This window comes from Lampris incognitus, chromosome 12 (assembly GCF_029633865.1).
Source record: "Lampris incognitus isolate fLamInc1 chromosome 12, fLamInc1.hap2, whole genome shotgun sequence".
NCBI lineage: Eukaryota > Metazoa > Chordata > Actinopteri > Lampriformes > Lampridae > Lampris > Lampris incognitus.
In genome coordinates, this window is record NC_079222.1 from 31,453,092 (window position 1) to 31,460,845 (window position 7,754).

The following is a 7,754-nucleotide window of genomic DNA, read 5'->3' on the forward strand; positions in this document are numbered from 1 at the left end:
TACGCGGAGACTGGTTTAGTTCGGGCGTCCCAAATGACACCGAGATGTGCGCCGGTTTCCATAGACACGGGTAGAAAATGTCCCTCTCTCTCCCTCTCCCTCTCCCTGTGGAAACTAAGGCGAGGGTCGGTCTGGATCCTTTCTCCCCCTCCTCCTCCTCCTCCTCCTCCTCCTCCTCCTCCTCTTGCGGCGACAGTTGATAAAATCGCAGAAAAAGAGAAAAAGCGGTTAGTTCCTGTGCGTCCTTGGCTCCGTTCCCCACGACGTGTGCGTTGTCGGGCTATGCTCCGTTTAAATGCCCCCCTCACCCCCCCCCCCCCCATCACCCACCACCACCTCCCGGCGTAAAAACGGACGAGGGAGAGCGGCGACGTCGGTCTTTCGCATCGCGCCGGAGGAGCAGGTCGGCGAGGAGGGCTAATATAGCACCAGACTCTCCTCCTCCTCCTCCTCCCCCCCACCCCACCTCCATCAGCCGCTGACTTGACAGACGCTCCTTGCGGAGGCGCGCCGGAGAGAGACTGGCTGCAGCGCCCCGCGCTCCCCCTGGTTTTTCTTGGGCTGGCCGAACAATACGCTGCTGCCGCGGCGCGCGGCGAGGTGGTATAGGGAAGGTCCTCGCTTGGTACTGAATTTGAATAACACGACGGGTGATAAATGTCCTTTGTACTGCTGGAGTAATGAATCTTCACTGTCCTCTGTCACACACACACACACACACAACACACACACACACGCATGCACACACGCGCGCACGCACACACGCGCGCGCGCGCGCGCGGGCCAGCAGCTGCGATCGAGGGACCGGCGGCAGCCTCCTCCTCTCTTAAAGACACAACAGCCACATTTTCTTCCCCCCGGAGGGATGACAATCCTCCACACTGTTTACTCAGCGCCAGCAACGCTCTGACCCGCACTGCGTGACGTTTGTGTGTCTCTCCTTGTGCCTCGCTCCCTTGTGTAGCAAAACAAAGTGCGACGCTGTAACCAGGCACTCGGGCATAAAGCAGCCCCTTCAAACGGCCGCGCTGGACCCAACTCCGGGGGTGGGTGGGTCGGGGGGGGGGGGGTCCCGTGCGCCTCCGTACGAGGAGTTGCTCCGAGTGTGCGTGAGCTGTAGGTCATGCATGAGGTGATGGACGGCCTACAGTGGGCTCCTTTGTAGGCCTGTTTTTTTTTTGTGGTTTTATTAGCGCATCGGCACTAATTAGAATAACCACAAGTTAAAGTAACAAACTAGGCGGGATAGGAGGCGACGACGATTGGCGGCTGGCCAGTACGGGGCGCCGCCCCCTTCAAACATCAAGAGATGAAAATCTACTTTTTAAGTATAATTTAGTCGTACGGTGTAAATAACGATGAAATAAAAGTGTTTGTCAGTCTGTGAGCGCCTGCCAGCGGCCATGAAGTATCGGCTCCAAACGATACCTTATGTAAGCCCTCGAACCTGTGGCGAGCAGGGGACCTGAGGCTGCTGTCTGGTTGGTTTCCTCAGATTTTCCAGGGGGGGGCGCAGTTCTGTGCGCCCCAGACACCCCCCGCCCCGCCACCCCCCCACACTTTTATTGGCAGCGAACTGGCATTGTTTTAATGTTTATTGATCTGATGTGATTGGACAATTCTCATGGCTGTCAATCATGTTCACACCCACCACGACGCCTCGTCTCGGCTGCCAATCATCCACCGTCTACGAACCCTTATAAAATCTATAGGCTGCATTGTCCTCCTTAATAACTCTGGGGCTGTGTGGACATTAAAGCAGCTGTCAGGTGCGCTGCGCCAAGGTAAACTGCGCCCCCCCCCCCAATTTTTGTTTAGCAGCAGCCGCCACTGATTAAATCGTGTGTTGTGCACATACGAAGCACAATTAATTCCCCTTTTTCGTTTGCAAACATTAATTAACCCCTAATTTTTCTGGAAACGCTCGCGTGTGTTATAATTTTTGCTGCTTCAGAACTGAAATTTTTCAAAATTAATGCAAAAAAAAAAAAAAAAGCAACCTACCCCTCACAGGTTAGTGCAGGGGCAAATAGAAAATTGTGGGCAACCGCGACCGTGTCCGGTAATAAAAGGGTGCCGAGCTCGAGAATGAGCCGCATGGCAGCAGTTTGGTGGCGTGCGTGGTCTTATGCACGTGCCGCATGCTTAAATAAAAGAAGAAAACGTTTTATTTTTGCATTTGGACGCCTGCGTAAACTACCAGACCCAAAAGGCGCGGGTCAGTAGGACGCAAAGTGGTCCGTCCCGACCCACGTATTAATGTGCAGTTTTTGGAAACGAGGTTTTGCGTCAAGCCCATCTCCTCCTTGTGTATAGCAGCACCTATAACCGCAGCCTGGAGATGCTTACAAACGTTCCCCTCGTGAAGCCCCCCCACCCCACCCCAGAGGACGTACCCCCCCTCCCTCCCTCCCTCTCTCTCTCTCTCTCTAATAAATCATCCTGGCCGACCCCGCCTCAGGCACAGGGGGTCCTCCTCCTTAAAGCTGAATCCGTTTTCCCTTTTCATGCGAGTGAAGGAGCGGAGTTAACCTCTGCTGATCCGCAGGGGCCGGCTTCCCTCTCAGCCCGCCAGGCCTTTCATTCATTCAGCCGCCTACTCATTCATCGCTCTTTTGAACGAGGGAAGCGAACCCCCCCCCCGTCCCCTCTCTTTCTCCCCCTCTGCCTTTTCACGTGTGACTCCTCCAGAGGCGGGAGACCCAGCAAGTCAAGAGGGTCTCTCTCTCTCTCTCTCTCTCTTTTTGTTTTTTTTGCAGCCTTACCGTCATCACCTGGCCCTTCCCTGTTTCTGGGAGTCTTGGCCGTGTGTTTTCTTACAGCGTAGGCGGGAAAATATGTTGACAGTGGCGGCAATTACACTTTAAAAAAAAAGATTTTAAGGATCGGGAAGATTTTATTTGTCATTTCATTCCGTGCACCTGCGCATATGGAATGAAACGAAATATGATTCCCCCCCCCCCCCAGCCCACAACACACAGCCACAAACCCCAACATATATATATATATATATATATATATATATATATATATATATATATATATATATATATAAAACCACTGTCCAGGAGAGCTAACGCCAGGATGACTGTCGGACTGCCGGTCTGCATGGGCTAGCGGTTAGCTTAGCCTGCCTCGCTTCCGCGTCCTGTCAGACCGCCCTCGGTGTTTCCTCCTCGGGCGCATCTCCAGGCAGGGCCGTGGTCCCTGGGCCCACAGGACGCAGCAGACCAAGCTCTCACAGCCATCGAGCGAAAACACAAACTTAGACGCAGATGTGGACAAATACACTGCATGGACAGTACTGGACACTGCATGGACCGTACTGGACACTGCATGGACGGTACTGGACACTGCATGGACGGTACTGGACACTGCATGGGACGGTACTGGACACAGCATGGATGGTACTGGACACAGCATGGACGGTATTGGACACTGCATGGACGGTACTTGACACTGCATGGACGGTACTGGACACAGCATGGATGGTATTGGACACTGCATGGACAGTACTGGACACTGCATGGGCGGTACTGGGTGAGGTCGCCACAAACGTACCTTCTCGCCGCCATCTTCTCACACCGGTACTGGGTGAGGCTGCTGCAAACCTGAATCTGCACAGCCATCTTCCCACACCGGAAGCAGTGTTGTATTTTCCCCCTTTTCCTACCCAACTGTATCAGGCCAATTGCCCCACTCCTCCGAGCCGTCCCAGTCGCGGCTCCACCCCCTCTGCCGATCCGGGGAGGGCTGCAGACTACCACATGCCTCCTCCGATACATGCGGAGTCACCAGCCGCTTCTTTTCACCTGACAGTGAGAGTTTCGCCAGGGGGACGTAGCTCGTGGGAGGATCACGGCTACCCCCCTCAATGTCCCCCTCCTCCAACAGGTGCCCCGACCAACCAGAGCAGACGCCAGCGCAGCGACCAGGACACCTACCCACATTCGGCTTCCCACCCGCAGACACGGCCAATTGTGTCTGTAGGGACGCCCCACCAAGCCGGAGGTAACACGGGGATTCGAACCGGCGATCTCCGTGTTGGTAAGCAACGGAATAGACCGCTGAGCCACCCGGGCGCCCCGCAATTACCTTTTGATATCGCCCCGGTTACGTCTGGATGTTCTTTAGGGTCAGATACTACCCAGAATCCACCAACAGCACGGGGCCAGCTCAACAAGGCCATCCAGTCCTGGCACCTAGTTACCTTCTTCATATAAAACCACACTTGTATCCTTGTTAGTAGATCAGGTGGGTTTTCTGATATCTAAAGACCCCGGATTAACAGGTGAATACAGAGGGGTTTTTTTTGGGGGGGGGGGGTTGTTCCTCATCCGATGCGAGGGTCTAAGGACAGGAGGTGTTGTGTTGCTGTAAAGCCCCTTGAGGCAAATTTGTCATCTGTGATATTTGGGGCTCTGCAAAGAAAATTGACTCGGCCGTGGCATCTAGAGGCGATGCGCGCCACTCACGGACCGAACACAACCACAAATCCCCGTGCTCTTTAACACGGACAAGTGGCAAGAGACACGCTGCTAACTATCAACGTCCCCTGGCACGGCACTGGAGAGAGGAGAAGTATTTAACTTTAATCCAATACTGGCACCAAACACGGCTGCGGCGCTCTGCGGCCATGCCGTGTGTTGAAATGAGGCCTTTTAGCTCGCTGGCTTTCATGTTGGCTGTGAGTCATGGTGGTGTATAGCCGGGGTGTGTGTGTGTGTGTGTGTGTGTGTGTGTGTGTGTGTGTGTGTGGTGTACACACTGACACAGTAGGAGACCACAGCATTCTAAGCAGGGGCCACTGTGCTGCCCTCCATTCACAGATCAATGTTTAACCTGCTGGCTAAAAGGCCTGGCAGGGGAGAGGGAGGCCCAGTCGGCAGGGTAGGCTGTAAAACCTTCCCGCCGAGAAATGGAGTGGAGAGGCAGGACAAAGGGAACAGGGGAATCCTTTAAATAAACCTCCTCCGGTGAAGGCATCTCTCTTCGCTGCTGCCGGAGCGCGGCCGCAGATGATGGAGAGGAGTGTGGGGTTAGGGAGAGGCGCGGAGAACGAGGGGCGTGAAGGGGAACGGGAGATCGTAGGCATTGCATTTACGAAGGAGCTGCGCCGAGCAGGGGGGGGGGAGGTAAACGAGGGGGCGCAACAGCGGCGGACAAGAAGTTCCCCCAACCTCCGTATCTGCGTCATCCTGCAGCTGAGCCGGTGGCTCTCCCCCTGCAGTTTCTCCCAAAAGGTGGAGAGATAACCCAACAGCAGCGTAGCAGGAACTCGAGAATTTGGACTTTATCCGTACACTGTAAAAAAATAAGCTGCTACATATGACAAGCCCTCTTGTGGATCGAGGGCCTATGAAGCCCTGGGAGACGGCAGCTGTGATTCAGGGCATTAAAATATAAACTGGACTTGACTTTTCTGAGTAATCCCAACTAGAGTTCTGCAAAACTTGCGATGGTCAATGAGCACCTCCCCATAACGTGGGGGCTACCTACCTAAGAGCCCCAGTGAATACAGACAAATCCGATGTGTGTGTGTGATTTGTCTGTCTTTACTGGGGCTCTTAGGTAGGTAGCCCCCCCCCCCCTTATGGGGAGGTGCTCATTGACCATCGGAGTTTCGCACGCACCAGTTGAGATCACTCCCCCAAAAAAGGGGGGCTTTTAATGGGGTTGCCTTACTTTTTTTCAAGTTAAACCCGCGGGTTATTTTTTTACAGTGTATACTGACGTGTTGGCACTACAGAGGAGTTTCTGGAGAAGGGCTGGTAAAGATGGCGGAACATGAAACGGGAGCGGGGGGGGGGGCGCGCGCGCGAGTCGTCAGCACGCTGCGAGCGGGGTTAAAAACAGCGATTGTTATGGAAATATGAATATAACCATCGGTCGGTACAAACTGCCGCTAAACTGTTGTGAAAAACGCTGCTACTCTCTTCTCACCTCACTGCAGACTACTTATTCTGTCACACACACACGCACACACGCGCACGCGCGTGCGCACGCGCGCGCACATACAGCCCTGTGAGCATGCCGCTGCCTAAACATTCCCCCGGAATTCTTTGACAGTGGCTACGCTGTTGCTTGGCAATGGGGGTGGGGGTGAGGGGGGGCAGCGTCATCCAGGGAGAAGCAAATAACATGGGAGGCAGCGAAAAGACTGAAATAATCTCACTGTTGCTTCGCATTTATGGGATAAAGGAGCTTTTTACAAGTGTTTTGCCGCTTGAAACTGCGCATCAGTACGGCTGCGGGTGAGAAAACTGCAAGTAGGGGATGCCCTTGTGCATAATTAGTGGTTGCACGTGACTGTTATTTAACACGTGGAAACATTCTGAACAACGCCACTGTGTCAATGCATAAACACATCTGATGCATCCTGCAGATCTGTGATCAAATAGTTGCATATTGTTTTTTGGACAGTCAAAGCTTTGTGGCTGGCTGTATGTGGTTGTACACATATCTACATGTGGCACAAATACAAGTATACCATATTTTGGAGCTGACTGTTCATAGCAAGCTGATTGGCCAGTTTGGCAACCTCCTTTTTGACAATACATAAATGTGCTTCAGCGTCATCTAAGTGCTGTTTCTATAGGCTTCATTATCAAAGTTTACCTTAAAGCTAAAACCCAGGATATGTCCCTCGGTATAAATAGTTATTTTCTCAGTGTGGACCACTGAGTCAGGTTACACAATACTAGAAAGAAGAAGAAGAAGAAGACAGAAAGACGCTTTATTTTGTCATTCTATTCTTGCAACGAATTAGTTCTCTGCATTTGACCCATCCTATTGTACAGGAGCAGTGGGCAGCTGCAGCCCCGGGGGACCATCTCCAGTTCTTCTTCCCATCGCCTTGCTCAGGGGCACAGGCAGGAGTATTAGCCCTAACTTGCATGTCTTTTTGATGGTGGGAGGAAACCGGAGAACCCGGAGAAAACCCACCGCAGACCCGGGGAGAACATGCAAACTCCACACAGAAAGGACCTGGGACGGCCTGGGGTTCGAACCCAGGACCTTCTTGCTGTGAGTTAACCACATGGCCACCGTGCCACCCTAAACTGGCATCTTTACCATGGTTGGAGATAGTCTCCATACACTGATCAGCCAAAACGTTAAAACCACTGACAGGTAAGAGAAAAACATTGATTATCTCATTACAACGGCACCTGTCAGTGGGTGGGATGTATTAGCCAGCAAGTGAACAGTCAGTTCTTCAAGTTAATGTGTTGGAAGCAGGAAAAATTGGCAAGCGTAAGGCTCTGAGCGACTTTGACAAGGGCCAACTTATGATGGCTAGACAACTGGGTCAGAACATCTCCAAACCAGCAGGACTTGTGGGGTGTTCCCAGTATGCAGTGGTCAGTACCGACCAAAAGTGGTCCAAGGAAGGACAACCAGTGAACCAGCGACAGGGTCATGGGTGCCCAAGGGTCATTGATGTGTATGGGGAGCGAAGGCTAGCCTGCCTAGTCTGGTCCCCCAGAAGAGCTACTGTAAGTCAAACTGCTGAAAAAGTTGATGCTGGCCATGATAGACAGGTGTCAAAACACACAGTGCATCGCAGCTTGCTGTGTATGGAGCTGCGTAGCCGCAGACCGGTCCGAGTTCCCATGATGACCCCTGTCCACTGGCGAAAGCACCTACAATGGGCACGTGAGAATCAAAACTGGACCCTGGAGCAGTGGAAGAAGGTGGCCTGGTCTGAGGAATCACGTTTTCTTTTACATCGTGTGGACCGCGGGGTGCATGTG

The 7,754-nt window shown here is 53.0% G+C and overlaps 1 protein-coding gene across 1 annotated transcript in view; it reads left to right on the plus strand.

Moving 5' to 3' along the window:
• Window positions 1-7,754, plus strand: part of cercam (cerebral endothelial cell adhesion molecule) — a 31,095-nt gene that overhangs the window by 3,601 nt on the left and 19,740 nt on the right. The window lies entirely within an intron of this gene.